The following is a 23,063-nucleotide window of genomic DNA, read 5'->3' as shown; positions in this document are numbered from 1 at the left end:
TATAGAGGAAGAAGAGAAAGTCGAAGAGGATGAAAGGGGAGAAAAAATAGCGAGATATGAATTTAAGAGAGCATTAAAAGATTTGAACGGCAGAAAGGCTCCTGGAATTGACAGATTACCTGCAGTACCGCGCAGTACAGGTGAGGAAACGATTGATAGATTATACAAACTGGTGTGTAATATTTACGAAAAAGGGAAGTTCTGTCAGACTTCAAAAAGAGTTATAGTCATGACATCAAAGAAAGCAGTAGCAGATAAATATTAAGAATGCAGAACAATTAGTTTAACTAGTCATACATCAAAAATCTTAACTAGAGTTCTGTATAGAAAAATTGAGAGGAGAGTGGAAGAAGTGATTGGAGAAGACCAATTTGGTTTCAGGAAAGTATAGGGACAAGGGAAGCAATTTTAGCGCTCAGATGAGTAGTAGAAGGAAGATTAAAGAAAAAAAAAACCAACATACTTGGAATTTATAGACGTAGAAAAGGCATTAGATTACGTAGACTAGAATAAAATGTTCAGAATTTAAAAAAAAATTAGGATTCAAATACAGAGATAGAAGAACAATGCTTATATTTACAGGAACCAAACAGCAACAGTAATAATTGATGAACATAAGAAAGAAGCAGTAATACAAAATGGAGTCCAACAAGGACGTTCCCTATCCCCATTACTTTTTAATCTCAACATAGAACTAGCAGTTAATAATGTTAAAGAACACTTTAGATCCGGAGTAACAGTACAAGGTGAAAAGATAAAGATTCTACGATTTGCTGATGATATAGTAATTCTGAGTAAAACGATTTAGAAGAACCAATGAACGGCATGGAAGAAGTCCTACGCAAGAACTATCGCGTGAAAATAAACAAGAACAAGACGAAAGTAATGAAATGTAGTAGAAACAACAAAGATGGACCACTGAATATAAAAATAGGAACTGAAAAGATTATGGAGGTAGAAGAATTTTGTTTTTGGGAAGTAGAATTACTAAAGATGAACGAAGCAGGAGCGATATAAAGTGCCGAATATCACAGGCGGAACAAGTCTTCAGTCATAAATATAATTTGTTTATATCAAAAATTAATTTAAACGTCAGGAAAAGACTTTTGAAAGTATTTGTTTGGAGCGTGGCTTTATATGGAAGTGAAACTAGGACGATCGGAGTACCTGAGAAGATAAGATTACAATCTTTTGAAATGTGGTGCTGCAAGAGAATTTTAAAAATCAGATGGGTGGATAAAATGACAAATGAAGAGATGTTGCGGCAAATTGATGAAGAAAGAAGCATTTGGAAAAATATAGATAAATATTAAGGCATCCTGCAATAGTCGCTATAATATTGGAGAGACAAGTAGAAGGAAAAATTGTGCAAACAGACAACGTTTGGAATGTGTAAAACAAATTGTTAGGAATGTAGGATGTAAGAGGTATACTGAAATGAAACGACTAGCACTAGATAGGAAAGAGCTTAAAGAGCTGCATCAAACCAGTCAAATGACTGAAGACAAAAAAATATGTATATATGTGTTTCAGAATAATTAATTAGATGCTTAAAAATAAAATACTAAACATTAATTAAAAGAAATATAAATGCAAACTTGAGATGAAAAAAAGAATTGCTGATATTAAGTGAATTTCATGAACAATCTTATTTTATTTAACATGAACTAAACAGGTCGTATACATTTGAAGAGGCAAATAGTAACAGTATTAAAAGCTATTAGTACTATTACTTTCATATGGCTAAAGAATTACTCCTAAATTATATGCGATGAAGAATTAAAGACAAAATGACTACCAGCTGTAAGTCTTCAGAAGCGCTTATTGTGTATATTTTACCTACACCTTATAATATCTCAAGAAAAATATGCAGCAGTCATAATAGAAGGAAAATAGGTAAGAGTATGTTCTTACTGAAGTAAGAATCGAGTAAATTGTGCCATATTAACACTCTAAACGCACAGAAATGTAGTTATATAAGTGATAAATTTAAAAATTAACTTTAAGATTAGCAGTTCATACATAATATTACTTTCTGAGAAAGAAATACTGACATGTTTTTTGTAAAATACTTCAATTACATAAGAGCCGTAACGAAGACTGGTACAGATATTATAAACATCTAATTAAAGAAAACGCTTCTGTAAGAAACAATTCGTTATATTTTAGTGTCCATTCAGTAGATGACAGAAAGTAACGTACATCTTTGAATGTAAAATAGTGTGAAATAAAAATAAATGACAGTCGTAGAAGGTATAATAATAACGTTCCCCTTCAATAATCAAATTAAAAAACATATATATGATGATTTACGTAGTGTTATGGGCGCTTTCTAACCTCATTTTATCAGCAAAAATAATGAAAAAAATACTTATAAACATGGGTCTGGGAAATCTCCGTTAACGTGTTACGGGTAGCGAAAGATTTACCTCTGATTCCTGTACAAATAGTGAAATAAAATATACTGAAATTCTAGGAAACCAAATTAAAGAGGAAATTTGTTGGTTTCTTGTGGGTTGCGATCTGAAAAAGTTAATGAAACAGTTTTCAGAACCATATCTTTAGCAGTTTTCATAATATCCGACGTAAAATAAAATGATTTGTTGTTTGAAACACGATCTTTTATATTTGTAATACAAAGACGCTGTTCAATAATTATGATAGCGTAGAATTTATTATTACAACTTTTAGAAATTTTATTTATGAGAAAATTAATTGCATTAGTAGAATTTTCGTTTGGGTAATTAAACATTGGCATTTTTGGGAAAAAGATCTATTGATGCTTTTAGTGCTTGTATTACGTTAAAAATTATAATTTTAAAATCTTACTTATTTTCGTAATGCTTTACCTAATCAGGTTTCCCATTTGAGAGTGGTTGAAATCTTATCTATAAAAACTAATAAAAATATTTTGCGTAAAACATTTATTTTAAATTAAAAGAAACACAAGGTACTTCATATTTTTATTCTTAAAATCTCTTCGGTATTCTCAGAAGTATATGTCTAATAAGCTGAGAAATCATAAACGAATTAAATTGTAAAATTCAACTTCCTTTGATATCTACACACTTCTAAATACATATTTCCTTCCTTCATATGATTCTGATTTTTTCTCAGTAGTAATTTCTTCCCAAAGAAAAATTTAATTAATGTTTGCTTCTATTAAACTACACAGTAGAAGCATTTTTCCTAAAATATATTTCACCCCTAAAACATGTCAAAATATGATTTGAAACATCTTCTGAAGAATTTATATGGAATCATTTTAAAATATTCCCTTTTATTTAGGACTAGTTTTTGTAATGATGAGATACAAATTATATTAATAATGTTACTATCAGAAGTAAAACCTTTTGATAATCATTTAATTTATACTTCAATTACATCTTAATTAATCAGAAAATAACGCCTTCAAAATTATTTTATTTTTCCGATTTAACCTTACATTTCATCTACTTATTTTCATGAAGATTATTTAATATAAAATATCCTTAAAACAATTATCAAAATACAATTGTTTTAATTATATGAATTTGGACTAAAATCACTTCTTTTATAGTCAGAAATTTTTTATATTACAATACTGCTTTGTTCAAAGTTTTCCTACATAATTTTTTATTCTTCCAGGGAAATGATTATGTAACTTATTAACAGTAAAGAAGTAAATCTATCTTTCCTCATATGAGTGTTAATTACTTTCTGATCTACAAAAGGATCTATTTTGCTTTTTTATAAAAACATTTTAAGAGAACTAACCCCTATAGCACAAAAATATCAAAATAAAATTCATGATTTCAGAAGAATTCGTTCCTTAGATATAAAGCGAAATAGAAGATAAACTTTCACACACAAGAGCATGCATATTCTTATGAGTTATAAACAAGTTATTAAACTCAGTAATTTTAAATCGTTGAGATTGAAATATCCTGTAGGAGTCATTCTTCTGACGAAGAAAATTAGATTCAATTTTATTACTTAACTAATGTTAGCTATTAAAAATGTAATAATTTAGTTGTCAATTACCATATGAAATTAAATTGATTTACTGAAAGATTACATTTAAAACTGTCGAAAAACATAATAATCTTGATTTATATTTGTAATAAAAATTATCGTAACAATGACTCCCATAACTACAAAAAATGTACGAAAGTTATTTAAATAATATCATCTTTTTTTCTAACGCTAATAAGATCTGAGTGAAAAGAAACGTGCATTACAAAAATTGTGCTCTGCAGTATGCACAATTATTTTTACGTCGGAAGTTTACTAAATTTATTAAACTTTTTTCTTATATCGTACTACTCAGTATCAATTTCCTTTTTTCCTTACACACTTTTTTTGTTTCTTTTCTCTACCTATCACCATATTTCGCTATCTGTCTACCTTCTACGTCGCATTACCATTAAAAAAAATTATTTATCTTTTCTTTTTCGCATTCACCCTGTTTCTTTTATGTGTTATATTTATTACTAACATCGTGTATCATTAAAGTTACAAGAAAATCATTAGACTTCTTCCTTTCAAATCCTTTCTCATTTCCAGATTTGTTTCTCGGTATTCATCGCCTAATGTAATACATTTTCTTTCATTTTTTTAAGAATGTAATACATAAACGTGCAATAATTTTTATATAATTTGAGTCAGGAATAATCCGTAATAGTGCCTTGAAAAACATATTAGGAATATATAATTTTGTCAATGTTTCGTAAAAAAATATATATATGAGATTATATGGTATTTTTAAGTGCTATTAACACTGATAGAAAAAAAAAGTAATGTTTCTCTAAGTGTAATAACATTTCTTGAATTGCGTTTTTACACACATTACAGATCTGTAAATACAATTTTTATATCACCTTTAGTTTTAAATAAATTATGCTTAAAAAAAATTAAGGGAGAATATAGTTAAAATCTGTAAAATTAATAATTTTGCATGGATTTTACCTGTGTTAGAATGATTTCGCTGATGATTTTCTTTTATAAATAGCCTCAGGAACATCCCGAATTTTAATCTCCAACAGTAATGGCTAGGATGTCAATATTCCATTTCCCATTATAGCGGCTTTCCATAACCGAAATGTCTTGGTAGAAACGTTCACCGTGTACGTTACTACGTCTTAATTCAGATATGAGGGGAGGAAATGCATTTTAAAAGATATATTACATCGAACAGCTTTGTATGAAGTAAGAAGTTGATTAACAATATTGATATGGAGAGGGGGTAAAAATATTTTTTTGGGTTCAACTAAATGCTCATGAATAATATTTTTCCCATTTGGAGTTAAGTTGTCTCGTTTCTTTCACTTTTTGGTAACATAATTTTTATCCTTAGCTCGGCTGGCCCATTCGCAAAGAAAACAAAAGTACTTAATAACCGCATGCCTAACAAAATAGCTATAACATTCAAATAACCACATATATTCCAGCTATGTTTTTTATAATTTATTTTTTCAAGAACGTCTTTCGTCACATCGTATGTCTCTTTCAAATTAATACCATAAGCAATTGGTATCGAAGGGTATTTGTTACCGTTGTTTAGTAAAACCACTTTTAAACTATTCTTGGACGAATCTATGAAAAGGCTCTAGTCCTGAGGTTTATGAACTTATTCTAAGTGCAAAATAAGTTCATCAATATTTGTGCAATAAAACAAATTATTTTTATCTATAAAGTACTGAGAAAGTTCTTTTCGTCTGCTTCGAAAGCCCGAATTTTTTTTATTATTTTGAGGTAATTCCCATCTTGCAGTCTTGATCCTAAAAGTTCAGATTGATTTTTTGATCAATTTACATCCCTAACCAAGTCATTTAATTCACCTTGTGATATAAGATGTAGCTTATTGGAAGATAATTCAAAGTCAAAATCATTGTTGTCTTCCTCAGTACTGCCTGATTCAGTACTGTATGTTTCGCTACTTTCGAAACATGCATTTACAGGTGGCTCAGGAACTGGAATAATTTCACTGTGAGGTACAGGCCTGATTGCAGATTGCCATAAAGGATATTTTACATTAAGTTTAGATTTTTTATAAATTCCAGATACACTTGTTAAACAAAAGTAACAATCAGTTACATGACCTTCTGGTTCACGCCAAACCATAGGTACACCGTATGGCAAGCCTTCCGTGTACCTTTTAGCGATCCTCTTAAATATACAAAACAATTAGTGTATACTATATGAGGAACCCAACTATTATCCTGATCACCCGTTTTACACTGAAAGTACAAATGATATGTTTTTTTTAATTAAAGGTGGAATGTTTTTTTCTATTTGATTTTACGGTAAACTCATCACGTACATAACAAAAGGCATTTATACAATTTCGAGGCATTATGACACTGCACTGATAACAAAACTTAAGACAGTAGTAAGACTGAAAAAAATGAATTTATTTCTAAATCTAGTGCTTAATAAATAAAAAAAAAAAAAAACAGCTGTGTTTTCAGCTACAAGTTTTGACCTGCACAGACATGATTAATTTTGTCATAATATGTGACTATAATATAATTCTTTGACTAGTATTGTTTATTTATAGCTTACAAATTATAAAAAAATTATGTAGTAAACAATAAAAAAAAAATGAGCTAATAAAATACAATATAGGAGCTTATATGTTGAAAAATGAAAAAAAAACTTTAATTAAAATTTAAAACTTTTTAAAAAATGATGGGTGATATAAATATTCTGAGTTCATATTCGTTTTCAGCATCAAAATGCAGATTAAAATCATGTATCGCATTTTAGGAAACAAAAATTATGTTTATCAGCGTAATTTTTAATCTTCCTCAATTTACGCTTCAGTTTTGATTTGAAAAGATGGGTACATCTATAAAGAAAACATTATTAAAAAAAATAAATAAATAAGGAATGAGCTGAACATTACATTGTTTCATTTACCCGACTGTTCTACGGAAAAGTTATTGCTTACAAGCAGTAATCCTTTTATTATTATTTTTTTTTTGTGAACCTCAGAACACCAATTTTAATAGAAAAAATCTGATAAATAAGTTATGGCCATACTGAAAATGGTAATAAATATATTTACGGAAAAAAAGGACCATTTTACATATTTTTTCCAGGTACACTTGTTAAACAAGTGTATCTGGAATTTATAAAATAAATTAATAATATTCAAATAATATTCCATCATATAGAATATTGTTTAAAATGAAGTGAAGTGAAAATTTACACAGAGATTTGAAAGAGAATTTCGAAAATATACAGGACCACCAATTGTATGGTCGTGTAAGGATATAATATATAAATAAAAATGAAAAAGAAATTACGCAGAACTGTAGTGGATGTAGCCGACCAGACATAAGATACAAGCAACTTCCATAAATACTACAGCTACTTCCCAGAAATATAAGTATAGCATACAAGGTTAACTAGAGAGATTTAAGACGGAAATAGTTTCTACTAAAGAGAATTTTACCACTGTAAAGTGGATGGTTTACATTTGTAAAAACTGTTAAAAATTCATGGTCAATTAATGAAAATTAAGAAATTATTATAATAATTATTTGTTGGAAACAATTACTATTATTATTATTATTAAATTTGGATAGCTTTTCATTTATTTTGAGTTAAAATTAGAAGTAAGCATGATTAAGTGATAGCATTTAATCAAATTAATTATGAAAATATCAACCAAAGAAGTAAATATATAATTTGAAAGTCATTTTTAAAAATCCAAGAAATATGAAATATATTGTGAATAGCTATTAATTTAAATATAATCACTGGAGATTATTTAGAAATCAACAAATACTGATTTATTGATAAAAAAAAAATTGCAATCAATTTATCTGAAATAATATTAGAAAAATGTAAAATTTATCGACGACAACCCCAATTATATCAATTCATAATTAATAACATGACCTAATTAATCAAACCTTTGTTCATTACTAATTAAATGAACGTTTAATGATTTTTTAGTTTCTAATAAATTTGTGAGCCAGTAAATTATTTTTAAACTCTTTTTAATCATGGATGAAATACATTTATCATTGAAGAAAATAAAATAATCGCCAATCATTTTTTATGGGTTTCTAAATTTTGTAAGTATTTGTCATTTCTCAATATAAAATTTTATGATAAAAAAAAGAATTTGCAATGAGAAGTAAAAAAATCCTATGAAAACAAAAGAAATTAAAAAAATTCAGTAACATTATTTCGTGGCAAATTAAACGAAACTGGTGAAGAATCTTCATAACTTCAAATCGAAACTTTTTGAAGTATTTCGTGGTTGCAAGAGTAATTGAAACTTTTATTACGTATATCCAAACATGTTATTATTAACTGAAATTTCATTTATAAAGAAAATGGTGATGAACTAATATATTCTTGTGTTTTACTACATCTATCGGAAAATATTTTTGCAATTTAGAGTTTTCTTCTGAAAATATATTTTTGTCTTTCTTACAGACCATGGTGGATTGTAATTATGAAACTGACACTAAAAATATGATGCAAATGAGTATAGTAAAGATTTATAAAACATTCTAAATGCTATTTAATTTTTGTGGGAATTTTACGCAAATTACACCTAAAGAACTCTCCCGTCACGTATAGTATGCTTATTTTTCTATTCTTTTCTGTAATAGAAATGTTTTACTACTTTTACATATATGCTGATATAATTTAATTTATGGATTACATATTTTTTTCTAACTGTAACATCCTACTTGTAATTTGAACTAGTAAAATCGTAAATATCAGTAACACATGATATTCATGGTAAAAATTGCCTAATAAGAATACTAATAATTACTCTTTTATTGCATACAATAATAGCTGTTTTTAATTTTTCAGTTATACTTTCGTCGTAAACATTTATTACATGAATGAAAAATTTAAATAAATGTTATAGAAGATAAATTACTTATTACAGTAATCGTAATCATATATGATAAGTATAATATTTTATTTGAATTTTTTTGTATGATCGTTGTCTAATCTTTCAACATTATGGAAAATCAAGTTACAAAATTGTAAATGGAAAACTACCCCTATGTATGGACAATTTACTTGGTGATTACACATTTCATTCAAACATGATGCTTCATAAATATCAGAGCATTCATTCCGTTTCAATGGAAGTACAGATAAAGGTTATTCTCCCTCTTTCATTCTGGAATCCTGACAACTTATGATATTAAATTTTTAGTTGTAACATCAAAATGCAGCGACTATTATTAATATCACAGACCGGAACTAACTGCTATGTTGTCAACGTACCTCATTTAACATACAGTGAACAAATCGTTTGAACTGAAAAAGAAAAGGGCATATATTATAATAATAAAATAATTTTTGTTGCGTACTTTGAACAAAAATTGTACGTTTTTACAAACAAAACCAAACGAAATCATGTATATTTAACTAAGTTAGTTACTTTAAATTCTGCTTAATTTATTGTAAATGAAACTACGATTAACTTTATATATGAAAGGAAATTTATTAAATTAATTTTGACAGATAATTGCAAGATTTTATAGGATAATCGAAGACCTATATGAGAATTTTTTTAATAAAATTGAATTATGTTATCATCAAAGCAAATTGTAATAAATTTGAAAAAGGAAATCAATTGCTTATTAAAATTTAACATATGAATTTTTCATTTTGTTTTTACTGAAGCTTTTAGAATTAATTACCTTTCTATTCATTTTTCGATTTATATAATAATAATAAAACTAGCAAAAATACTTAATCGTACACAACCTCATTTAAAATTTTTATTGTACCGTTTTACGAATCATAAATTATTCTTATCAACCGTAATAGTTCAAGATTATTCCAAAATAAATATCAAAAATATTTTAATTTGTTGTATTTTACTTGAAAAAACCCTATTCCTATTGTCTACTTCCAGAATTCTACAATTTTATTACCTGTTATTACTGAAACTTCTTGGTTGTAAGCTATGTTGTATCTTGGTTGTAAGCTATAGTTGTAATCCATGTATGGTATAATCCATGGCTTAAATTCTCTTGAATTGGTTTCTTTCCGCTGATATACATACTTTCATCAAAATAAGTACTAAATTGATTTTGCATTTCAGAACATCTGTTCTTAATGACTTTAATATCCAATAGTTATTTTAAAGTTAATGGTATTCGTTCATATGTTTAAAGAGTTAAACAACGACGTAAAATTGTTCCGTTACTTAACGTTATATGACGAGCTTCAGACAGTTTTTAAGAGTTCTGTCCTATGAATAAACTAGCTGATAAAAACGGTATTAGAATGTATATACAATATCTTTCGTTTCAGCTATTCTATATTTGTTGTTTGAAGGTGGAAGGTGATTCCAACCAAAACATTTATTATATGTATATATTTCCACTCTGCAGATGTTTCCCACACACATATTCTGCGCAAAACAAAGTTTTGTACACTTCAAAAAAAGCATTTTGACTGGTTGCTTCATATGTACCCTCAGTTTACTAATTCTGATTAAAATTTTTATTAAATCTCATTCTTATTAAAATTTTTCTTTTTATTTCCTGAAATATCTGCTTCAAGGAATGTTTATGGTCACTGTAATATCTAGTGGTGCAATATTCGAGTCCTAAGCCCTCAATACTATGATAATATTTTGTGTAATTTCTCTTTTATTATGAAGAAATGCATTAACATATTTGTTTTATTTTGTTTGTATTCAATTTCTTCGTTATTCACTGTTAGTCTTTCTACTGCTTCTATTAACCTCCTTTTCACCTCTTCCATGTTATTCATGAGTAATACAGTTCCATCTGTGTAGATAGATAAAGTTAGTTGGCTTGATTATGATTTTATAGAAATACTCGTCCTATTAATATACAGTATGAAGGACAACAAGCATCTTTATTAAATTTTTTAATGAAAACTTTAATTAAGAACTTATTTCTATCGTTCAGTTTTTAAACTAACTTTATTTTTCAATTTTTAATTGAAACTAAATATATATATATATAAAAATTAGTATGAAGGGAGTATATATTATTCATATAAAATTAACCAGAAAAATACGTTTTGAGCATAAATCAAAACGTAGATAAAATATTACATTTCGTATATATTCTTTTATTATTTTTTTTGTTAGCCCAATGCTTCCTAAAATTCATACCAGTACAAATAGAAAAATTAAAAAAAGCAGATGAGATTGTAAGAATCATTTAACAAAAAATAAATAATAATATATAAATATTATAAATGGAATCAAAATATAATATTTCAGTGAATTTTAAAATTTTGTCGTTAATATAAAAATCTTTACCATCAAAAATGTTCTCTAACTAATAAACTAAAAAAACATCTTCAATTTTTAAATCAGTATAGCGCTGAAGCGCGCTGATAATGTGGATGTAGCTACAAGGTGCTTAACCTCTATCATAAGGAGGCGGCATGGCGCACTACTCCGCTGGAGGTAAACGGAATACGACAAGGCGCGGTCTATCCCAGGGAGATTATGGACCTAGTTAAATCAAAGAGAAAAAGAAGAAGGAGACGGCAACGGTTCGGGAAAATGCTCAGAAATCTGCGGAATAGACCGTAGATTTATTTCCATTACCATAGAAAGAATTAACATGAAATCATTAATAAATAAAATAGAAAATCCATTTCTGAGGACAGAATAACCAGGAAATATATGGTACTAATAAATATGCTCAGAAATGAATCATTTAATGAATACGTTGAAAGTCTATCTCCCCTGAACAGAAATGATGATTCTTTGTGGAAGGTGACGAAAAAACTCTAGCGAACACCAACTTCATTCCCACCGTTAAAGACGGCTAATGGTTGGGCCTGTAAGAACAGCCAAAATACCGAGGTGCCTAGGTGCTAAGCACCTAGGCAAGGTGTTCCATCCACATCAGATGCAAGGTGATATCAAGGAGGAGATTAGTGACTTCCTAAATAGACCGATTCCTTTACGCTTCCCTTTGAGGCCCTTCTCGAAGGTGAAGGCAACACAAGAAATGAAGAGGATTGAAAACATACGAAAGGCTCCAGGGTTTACTTCATTATGCATATGTTGATATCTGCGTACCATCTAGAGCTATTTGTTACATACGGAAACTGTTTAATGCGATCCTTAGGACAACCCACTACCCATCAGATTGGAAAATATCGCAGAAAACAATGCTCTTGGAACCTGGCAAAACTTTGCAGGCAGCATATTCGTGTAAACCTAAAAGCTTACTACCGATTTTATTGAAAGTTTTTGAGAAAGTGTTCCTGCGAAGATTGTGGTCAGTGTTAGAAAGCGTAGGTGTGATACCACCATCAATTCGGCTTTAACGGTGGTCATTCAACAGTGGAACAACCCCGTAGAGGTAATAGTGTTATTGCCAGATATTTAGAACAGAAAAGGTACTGTTCGTTGGCATTCTTGAACGTAGAACAAGCATTTCGTGAAGTCTGGTTGCCTGGCCTTCTTTTAAATTAAAATACTGCCTGCCACCATCTTGTTATTTAGTCTTAGGAACTAAGACTTTTATCTAGATCATCGCTTCTCACTAGTAACTAACACCTCAAGATATGCCTAAGTTTTTCGACAATAACTAAGGAGTTCCACAGGGCTCAGTTCTGGGACTGTTTCTATTCCTATTCTACAATGCTGCCCTACCTAATGCAGACAGTGTTACAGTTGCATCATATGGAGATCACATGGTAATTTTGGTGGTTGACGGTAGTCCGAATACAACCTTGGAGAAATTAAAATCTGCACTGGAAACCATTAGAATTTGGCTACGTAAATGGAGAATAAAGGTGGTAAATCTGACAAAGTGCAGTTACGTAACGTTCATGATGAGAAGAAAAAAATTTTCTGAAGTTCATTTAAACAGTGTCAGAATACCTCATGCCAGTAAGGTAAGGTATCTAGACTTTTACCTTGATCACAGTTTAACTTGGAGAGTTCATGTAATGAAGAAATGGAGGCTACTTGACATTGACGGCTTTCTTGAAGCCGGTATGAACTTATGAAATTGAAGTCTGGGACACAATCAGTAACAACAGTGTGAAGATCATTCAACGATTCCAGCATAAAAAACAACGGAACAATAACGTCGTGGTCAGCGAGGAATACTAAGATCCACGACTACATAGGAATTCCATACATTCAAGAAGAAAGTGAAAGCCTAGTTTCGAGATATGTGTCCAATTTCGAGAAATATGTTTATCATACAGTTTTGAATTTACTTGACAACAGTGAGACGGTTGGGAGGCTGAAAAGACTCCATGTGCTTGATCTGATTGATGGGCCAATATGATGATCCGGTTCGTTGGAGATAATACTTATAACTATTCTTGGTTATTCAAATTTATTAATGATTATTATGTTTATTATTTATCTATGATTATCTTAGAGTTAATGCTTCATTTATTGTTCTATTTACGTACTCACTTGATTGATATGAAAATATTTAACTTTATTCTAAGATACCATTAAATATAAAAATATTATCAATTTATTTCATAGTCACTAGAATTTATTCATCGTATTTATCTTGTATTTATTCATAGTAATTGTTTTTGTACTCGTTGAAGATTATCACTGAATGATCCTCTTCCCAGTGATAGTCCATTATACGATTTACTTATAGCTTCAATATGGAAACTGTAAATAAACGAATTAAGAAAAAAAATAAAAATTTTTTAGTGGTATAGGTACATAAGAAAATCAACCTAACACGGTTTATTTGATATTAACATCTGTCTTTTTTAATGCTCACAGCTAGATTTGTTTTAGAAGAAACCTAACTTCCTTATAAGTATTTCTTGTGGTTCGAAAATCAAGGAACCGCTACCATTCAACCAAGTGCATTATTACTTGCCATAACCTGTATAGTCAGTTACTTTGAAATTATTTTCTACTTGCCTGCTTTCTGTGCAAGAAAGTGATAAAAAGATATTGTATTTCAAATTCGGAAATTAAGTTTCAGACAAACCAGTCTTATCATTTTCCTACTATTCAACTTTGAAAATATAAGAATAGTCATGTTGTTACAACACGTGTGAACACCCCGTTTCAGTTTCAGTCAGTAATCAACTAATTAATGCTTGACACTTGGTACCTTCCTAGTCGTGTACTGAGAGTATTACTTCTTACTTTATAACTTGAATACTACATTCACACACAACATATGTATACATATATATAAATGCATATGAATATACATTTGCAAAATAAATGGAAAATAAAAAATATAATTATTTTAAAATGCATTTATTTATTTTCTCATTATAACGTAATTTACAATAAACAGCACATATATATTTATATGTATAATTACATGTTTATAACACACATTTAACAATAATAGGGGGTATATAAATACAAATAAATTAACATTAAAATCACAGTGTTTTCAATATATTAAATAAAACCCACTTACTGATGTATATCTTTTTTATTTAAATAAAGACTTCAGAGTGTAGTAATAAAAACCACATTTATCGAAATTTTTTTAAGAAAAAATGTAAACTATATTGAACATGTTTAGAAATATAATTTTTTTTACATTGGTTACGAAAGTTACGAAAGCGAATCTTATACAATTGTGTTAGATCATCCGGAATCATTTGTAATATACTGTGAATAATCCTTGATTCAAATACCTCTTTCATATGGTTGCGTAAGACAAGAAGCTTTTTCATTTTTGTTGATCGCAGTTCCGAAAGAAACTATATGAATATATCTGACACGATTTGTTCTCCTTCAATGAATTTGGCAGATCACAAAAAGTCGTATAGGATAAATAATCTCAGATTAAATAATCAGTTAGTCATAATACATTTTTCTTACCTTATGTTACTTATTTACTTTTTCACCAAGTTTTTTTCAGGAAATAAAATAAAACATATACCCATTCATATCACATACTTTAAGGTAAATAAAAAAAGAAAAGAAAAAAAAAAGATAAATATATATAATGCACTATTTGTGAAAAAAATGAATGTCCTACAACGACAGTGATGAATAATATCTTTAGAAAGTATTAATCCAGGTATTCAGTAGGAAGGTAATTTATTATATTTAGATACTGCAACTATTTTACTACACTTTTTCCTTTTATCGCCAAAATCTATTTCCTTCTGCTTTTTTCTAAACTCCATACACCTCTTTTTATAAAAACTTACGTCTGCTAAGAATAATTAATTTTTTCATATCAAAAAAAGAAGTTTATCGGAGTGAAATATACAGAACGATTTCGTTATATATTCTCTATCATTGTTTATACTAGGATATCTAAGCTAACTGTTTTTGTATATTAGTAAAGCAAATACTCGTACTTTGAGAAACAGTTTGTTAATTAAAAAAAAAATTAAAAAAAATAAATAACCAAAAATATTTTTAACCATCCTTCATATAGATTATAAAACATAAATAATTATAAAATGTCTGTAATGAAAAAAAACTTAAAAAAAAAATTATTTTTGTAATAAAAAGTTTTTTTTTTAATTACTAAAATACATTAAATTTGATTTTTATTTATAATTAATTAAATAAAATCATACACTTCTATAACTCATTTTCTGACCTGCCGAACAATACAGGAAGATCAGACTAAGAATAATTTTTTGAGATATAAAAAGAAATTATTTAATTTTGCAATTTTAGGAATTATACTATAAAACAGGTTTAAATTTAAAAGAATTATACTTAAGAACTCATGCTAACCTAAATATGAGTTTACAATTCGTATTTTAATTCTTAAATACGGAACTTATGTATGACATTAACGTCATAATTTTACGCCGCCCTTTTCCTATCGACTGGTTTTTCAATTCAAAATTTTGATAATATGATTATGCAATGAATAAAAATATCACTTTTGACCCATTTTTAAGAATAAGGTAAAAGATGTTCTGTATTTGGAAAGGATTAGGAAGCAAATTAATTGATATGAACTTAAGCCATTATACCGTATTATACTTAGATCAGATTGAAAATAGGACTGCAGGATTGATCTTTCTTTTTCCTGTTAATTCTCCGGGAATTACCGTTCAGGTATTATTTCAGAGGATGAATGAGGATTATATATATGAGTGTAAATGAAGTGTAGTCTTGTGCAGTCTCAGTTCGACCATTCCTGAGACGTATGGTTAATTAAAACCCAACCACCAAAGAACACCGGTATCCACGATCTAGTATTCAAATTCTTATAAATGTAACTGCCTTTACTAGGACTTGAACGCTAGACCTCTCGACATTCAAATCAGCTGATTTTGGAAGACGCGTTCACCACTAGACAGGATTGATCTATCGGCAGTTCGACCCGACCAGATCATGACAGTGGCTCTTTTCACTATGTCCTCGGTATATACCAGAAAGGGATAAATTACAACCAAAGAATGGGAAAAAGATGATTAACAATAACAATGGAGATGAAAACAATGATTTATCCAGGGAGAAACAACAGAACCTAATAAAATGTCCCAGTCAAGGAAAAGTTCAAGAGTATTAGCACTACCTGTACTGTAGTATACTTTGTGAAAAGAAACGCTTATATTTTACAGTTCTTCTGATACTCGGATTCAATGTGTGGACCATATTGTTTTGTTTTAAATTAATATAGATATTTCGTAAAAAAAGAATTTTTTTATACAGTGAAGTTTTGTTTTTTAACAGTACCCTAATACGATTATTACAATGTCCATACATTGTATTATAATTTCAATTAATAAAGGGATGAATAAAAATAGCTTTTTTTAATAGACGAACAACATGAATATTGTTCGTCTACTACAAACGAGTATGATATAGTTGCTTCTATAGTGCAGTTACAGATTATCAAACAATCAAATTTTTATGAAGTACTGTTAATGTGTAAGTTTAATTAAAGTACGTTTATAAAAAAAAACATTTCAGACAGAAATTTTATTTTATTTTTTATACTTTTTTTTAATAAAATAATCTGCAATGCGATCTGCTCACTAACTTTTCATAAAGTCTTTTATTAAACTAATTTACGCTAAATAAAACATTCAAAATAGAAAGGAAAAATTATCTTTTTTTTGTTTTAATTTTACTATTTTATTCTGAAGAAACATTACAAAAATACGCTAAATGATGGTCTACAGTAAAATTGTTTACATACATATTGAAATAGAACTTTTTAGGATATAAGAATTTTACTTTACTTCCATTCTGTTTGTTAAAGAATTAAAAGTAAAATAATATTCTACCATCGAGTTTACGTTTAAACTTCACATATGTAAGTGCATACATTTAATAGATTGTATTCTTTGGTGATAAAATCTAATACATTAAAAACAAAGTAAAATAAGTTTGGTTGTAATATATTTGGTGGAATGAAAAAAAAATATTAATAAATAATTAGTGTTATCATTATGTACATTGTTTCAGAAATGATAAAATTACTGTAATTAATATTCTAATATCATGTAGTATAAAAATTATAATATACTTACGATTAAATTTGGGTATAAAGCCACAAGATGTAGATATTTATTTACAATAAAAATAGACTCTTTTAAGAGGATTACTCTAGAAACATTTAATAAAAAGTATCCCATTAATATTTTTGCATCAAAAATATTTTCTAGAAAAAAAAAGATTATTTTGACACATATTCTTTATTGTGTATACATTAGCGACCTATCCTATTTGCACATAGTATAAATTATACAATAATAAACATACCGAACATTAATTTCACAAAATTTAAAGCAGGTTTTTCTCATTTTATATTTAAAAATATATTTACACTTATTTACTATATTATATTTTATATTACTATTCTTATTATTATTATTTACATAATATAATCCTTCAATGTAAAAAGACTTTCCATTTCACATAAATAAATATTTATTTATGTTTACATACGATAACACTCTATCAAAATCACTTTCGGGTTGTATATAAGGTACATTTGGTAAAAATTTATTCAAACATTCAATATTCACATTTTTTAAAGTTTTATTTACAAGTCATACAATTCGCAAGCACACACTCATCCTCATCAATGCATAAATAAAACTATATATTTATGTAATGTGGTCTTACGCTTATTAGAATAAATTATTGTAGGATTAACACACATAATTGTGTAAACTCATACAACAATGTCTCATAGTTGGTGCCACTAAACCAGGATTATTTTATTAGCAGATTTTCTTCTTATTTTTAAATTTAATTATGTATTAAGTTATTTTGTAATAAGTAACAAAATTAGAAAAAAGCTCGTAATTTTAAAAAGAAACACTTAACCAGTGGACTATTCACATATAATTTAATTATAACAAAAGGTTCTGTCGAAAAATCATGTTTTAATAAAAATTATAGATGAATTTCATACCGATGTTAAGTAATTTTGAGTGCAATTTATATTTTGTAGTAAAATTTTTTATTATATATATATATGTATATATAAATATTAAAAAAATTTCAAATTGTGTAAATTGTAATGAACATCAAATGAGAAAATATATGTTTGGTTTTCAATCATAATATAAGACTTTAGTTGCTTCTAAATGTTGCTGTGTGTAGCAAAAATAATGGTTAAAATGATTAAAACTACAAAATTAATTGTTTTCACAAAAATATCCTGTACCGAAGAAAAGTCAAGAGGGTAGTTGTAAAGTACATTTTAAAAAAAAATACAGACTTTACAAGCGATAATCTAACTCGGTATTTGTAATTCTAGTTAACAAAAATTTTAAATATTTTAAATACGTGGCATATCTTATATTGTTTATTTATTTACAGAATACTCTCAAGTTTTTATATACACATGAAGTTTTCAAGAAATGCACATATCCCCTCAGTAGCACCCCCCCCATATCCGGACTTCTGAATAACCGACTCCACGGTATATTCGGGAAACAGTAGAGTACTGTAGCTCGATACGAATGTGCACGCTTCAACTTGTCTGTGTGTTGAATTACCACAACTGATTATATCATATCATCCCGTCGCATCGGGGAACTAAATTCTATACTGTCGGGAAAAGTACATACTGTACTACTGTACCGTCTTGTATACGTACATAGAATAAAAGTTTGTTTTAATTTAACCAGTATTATTTTACTAGTTACAATTAGCAATGTAACTCGGTACTCGATTGTATTATACTCAGTAATGGGTGTTTGTCCGTTATTGCATAACCATATTGATAGTGTTGCTGTTACAGTGAATTTTGCAACAGGCTATTGAATATTTGTCAGTTATTATTGTGTATGTTCAATAATGGCCCTAAAGGCTCTCGAAGCAAATACACTGACCACTGAAGGAGAAGACGGGTTAATAACCCGAAAAATTCCGAGGTAGCCTAAATCTGAACTCTTAGAAAGTGCATTATGGCTTTGGTTCTGCTAAGAATACCAGAAGGAAATTCCTTTATCTGGACCCATTACAAAAAAAAGCATCTGCTCTCAATAAAACTAGAGAAAGATGAAAAATTCACAAGTGAAGGATGGCTTCAAGTGAAAGATGGCAAGTGAAGGATGGATGAATCGTATGAAATTCGACAAGTTGCCATTTTTGGGGAAAGATTATTATCAGCACCCGAATTCAATGCCTATTGATATTTTATGGGTGAAGAAGTGGAGAGATAGCAACCAAGTCCAGGATGTCGACTTTAAACTAAAAAATAAAGAGTTTTTCCGTTTACAATAAATTTGTTTTGGTACAGTTATTTTTATATTATGCGGTAATTGGATTTAACTGATATAAAGAATTTAATAAGCAATGTTTTTTAAGCTATTCTGTAGTGTAGGTACTGTATTTTGGTTTTAGGATGATCTTTTAATTTTAAAAAAGTAAAATGTTTTATTTTGCTGCATCGATGGTGTATTGTGAGTTTACTTTGTTTTGTTTCTTCAATAATAATCATATATCTCGGTCAATAACATCACGTAGCGTAAGTAAAATTAAATATTTCTTCCTTCATTTATAGTTCTTTGAAATGTCACAATATATCTTGTTTTTAATTTTATTTGCGTTTTAATTTTTTTTTTTATTCCTCTCAATATTCGTCATTTTTTTGTCCCGACTATCGCTTGGTCTCTTGGTCCCTACGAGACGCTTGGTCTCGTAGGTGACGGATGGGGTTTGACTGTATTATCGCGTTTTATAAACATCAGGCTGAAGCACCTCATATTCAAATTGAAAATATTACTTACTTTCCGGTATAAACAAATAATAATGGTGCTATTTTGTTTCATTTTTTTTACGTAATGTAGCAATATCATACAAAAAGATTTATAAAGATTGTAAATTGTAAAAATAATAAAATAAATTTCTAATATCATTAAAATAACCATTTATTTGCATGAGTAAGAAGTCTAAAGAATAGTCTGCATACAATTCCTTCGTATGAAAGTAATTAATGAAGTAGTTTTTCGTTTTTATCTATTCAATTCGCTGAAATGGCATAACAAAGCTAACAAAATTCAGGTGATTTTGGTGGGAAGTTATAGTAATTTTTAACATCAGAGATTACCTGTAAATATTAATCATCAATACTATTAGGGAAAGTAACCTTGAGTAGTGGATTTTGTACTTCTGGTGCGTTAAATGCTTAAATTTTTTTTTTTCATCTTTGAAGCAATAAATAACTGCCTTAACTTAATAGGGAAATGGTATTTTATATAACAGATATAGTTTAGTAAATAAAGTTTAATGACGTTCAAAAACATGAAAAAACGTGGTTAATCAGATAAGATTTCTTAAGTGTTCGTAAAGTTATTTAACTAATTTTTAATTATTATAAACCAAGTTTTTATTATTTATCTATAACTGAATAATCATTATCTTTAAATAAATTTAAAAAAAAATCCTTAAATCCAATTTCATCAGCTAAGCTGATATTGGAATTATGTTTATTATCACTGTGAAAAGACTCATGGAACCAAACGCAACGAACCGAATACGTATTGGATATCAGCACGGACAAGTAATTCTTCACTAAGATACCTTCTACTAAGTTAACCTTAGTAAATGGTTATACAGTATAATAAAAAAATATTTCTCAAGAAAAGCAACTCTACCATTGCGACTTGAATAACAGATGCTTTATGTGTCGAAACCATAAAAAACAGGAGGAAATAATGAAAAACTATAAATTTAAGTACATTTTTTGGTATTTATCCGATAGGTTAACATTTAAAATTTTAATCAACAATAATAGCTTCACTCATGTATGCGGTACCTGTATGGCATCAGGCGATAGATATTGGACGTAACAAGGAGAAACTTGTCAGAATAGACAGGAGGATACTACTTGGCGTGGTGGCCGCTTATAGGACGGTGTCCTACCAAGCACTCTGTGTGCTTGCGGGGGTGCCACCGATCGATCTCATCGCGAAATGCAGGGTTGAGAGGTCTAAGGGAAAAATAGAACAAGAGGCCAAAGAGGAAATCAATACTTTGTGGCAAGAAAAATGGATCAATGATGGTCTGGGTCGATGGACGAGGCGGCTCATCCCAGAAATTACACCGTGGGTAAGAAGAGGATACGGTGAAATGGAGCATTACTTGACACAATTTTTCTGTGGACACGGTGTATTTATTTTTATTTAAATAAAATAGGCAGAAGGGAAGAAACAACCTTGATGTATTGTGACCAACTTGACGATGCGGAGCACACCTTTTTCGTGTATGACAGGTGGGCCGTCTTGAGATTTAATCAGAATATCAATGGATTAACACCTGAAAATATAGTGCAATTTATGACTAGAAGTGAGTATAACTGGAACACAGTAGCAGGTTATGTTAGGCAGATTTTAACCCAAAAATATGTTGATGAAAGAAGCTAAGGATTAGTATAGACTAGGGTAGGGAGGACAGCCTCAGCGGGGAGGGCCGACATGCCGAGGTGTGTCGGTTCCAATGAGCCGCTAGGGACTCCAGGGGCTCTTAGTTAGGAATATTGGAAAAGGAAGATCAGTGAAAAGACCCAACACCACGCCACGACAAACCAGGTATGGCGTGGTTCAGAAATGGGCAAATCTAAATAAGGAACTCTCAAAAGAGCTGAACCGGTGGGCTGACCTGACATGCCGGACGTACAGCCGGTAGGTGGGGAGGCCCATTAGAGTCAAAAGACACTCCCCTGGGTGGCGTAATACCAACAAGTCGGTCCGGCCCAGGGGAGTTGAGAGAAAAAAAGAAAAAAAAGAAGGTTAACATTTAAAAAAAAAAAAAACATTTCAAAGGCTTAGAACGTTGATATAGGTATGTATATTAATAACTTTAAATTCTTATTTCTAAAGAAAATTAATATAAATTGTAGTTAAGCAAAAATATTTTTATTTATTTTTCATATTACCTTTCCATTTTATCTCGATTTTTATTTTTACTTAAAGATGGATAAGCTGTGTTTTTTCTATTTATATTTACGTATTCAGAGTACAATCATGACCTAAGAAAGGTTCTTTAAGATTATGCAAGTTTATGGTACTTCAACAGTGTAGTTTGAAGGTAGATAGCAGATGATTCGCATATTTTCATAAATACATGCCTACCATGATGTCTCATTTGCTTCAATCAGCTACATTTGTTTCTGTTTAATATGCATTATAAGAGAAATTCATCTATATATTGTATGAACAGATATATTATGTGTACATTGCATTAAGAAATATTTTATTTAATTATTTTATGATTTCAATAATGTATAATGTAATAAAATTAAAATTATATCTGACTTTAAAAGAAATAAATTATTTAAAATATATGCTTTCTCTGGTTATTAGGGTTAAAAATTATACTGAAATAAAACAGATATATTAAGTTTAAAATTAGTTATTAGCTACTTTTATAAAAGAAAAAAACAAATAAATGCTACACTTTTATACATAATTTCAACTACGGATTGAACTTATATTCAATTTTATACACGCTATATAATTCGTAATATAAATTTGTTAACCGTACAAAACCTTATTTCATCTTGTTTTACGTACTAAGTTGGATAGAGATCACTTATTTGACAAAAAAAAAAATCAATCTGACTTGACAGATCTGTAACTGATATAAAATTTTCATGAAACCTTTATGAATATTCAAAAATACTCTTCTCAAAAAGAGCTAAAAG

Source organism: Lycorma delicatula, chromosome 2 (assembly GCF_047948215.1).
Source record: "Lycorma delicatula isolate Av1 chromosome 2, ASM4794821v1, whole genome shotgun sequence".
NCBI lineage: Eukaryota > Metazoa > Arthropoda > Insecta > Hemiptera > Fulgoridae > Lycorma > Lycorma delicatula.
This window is presented reverse-complemented; position numbering follows the sequence as displayed.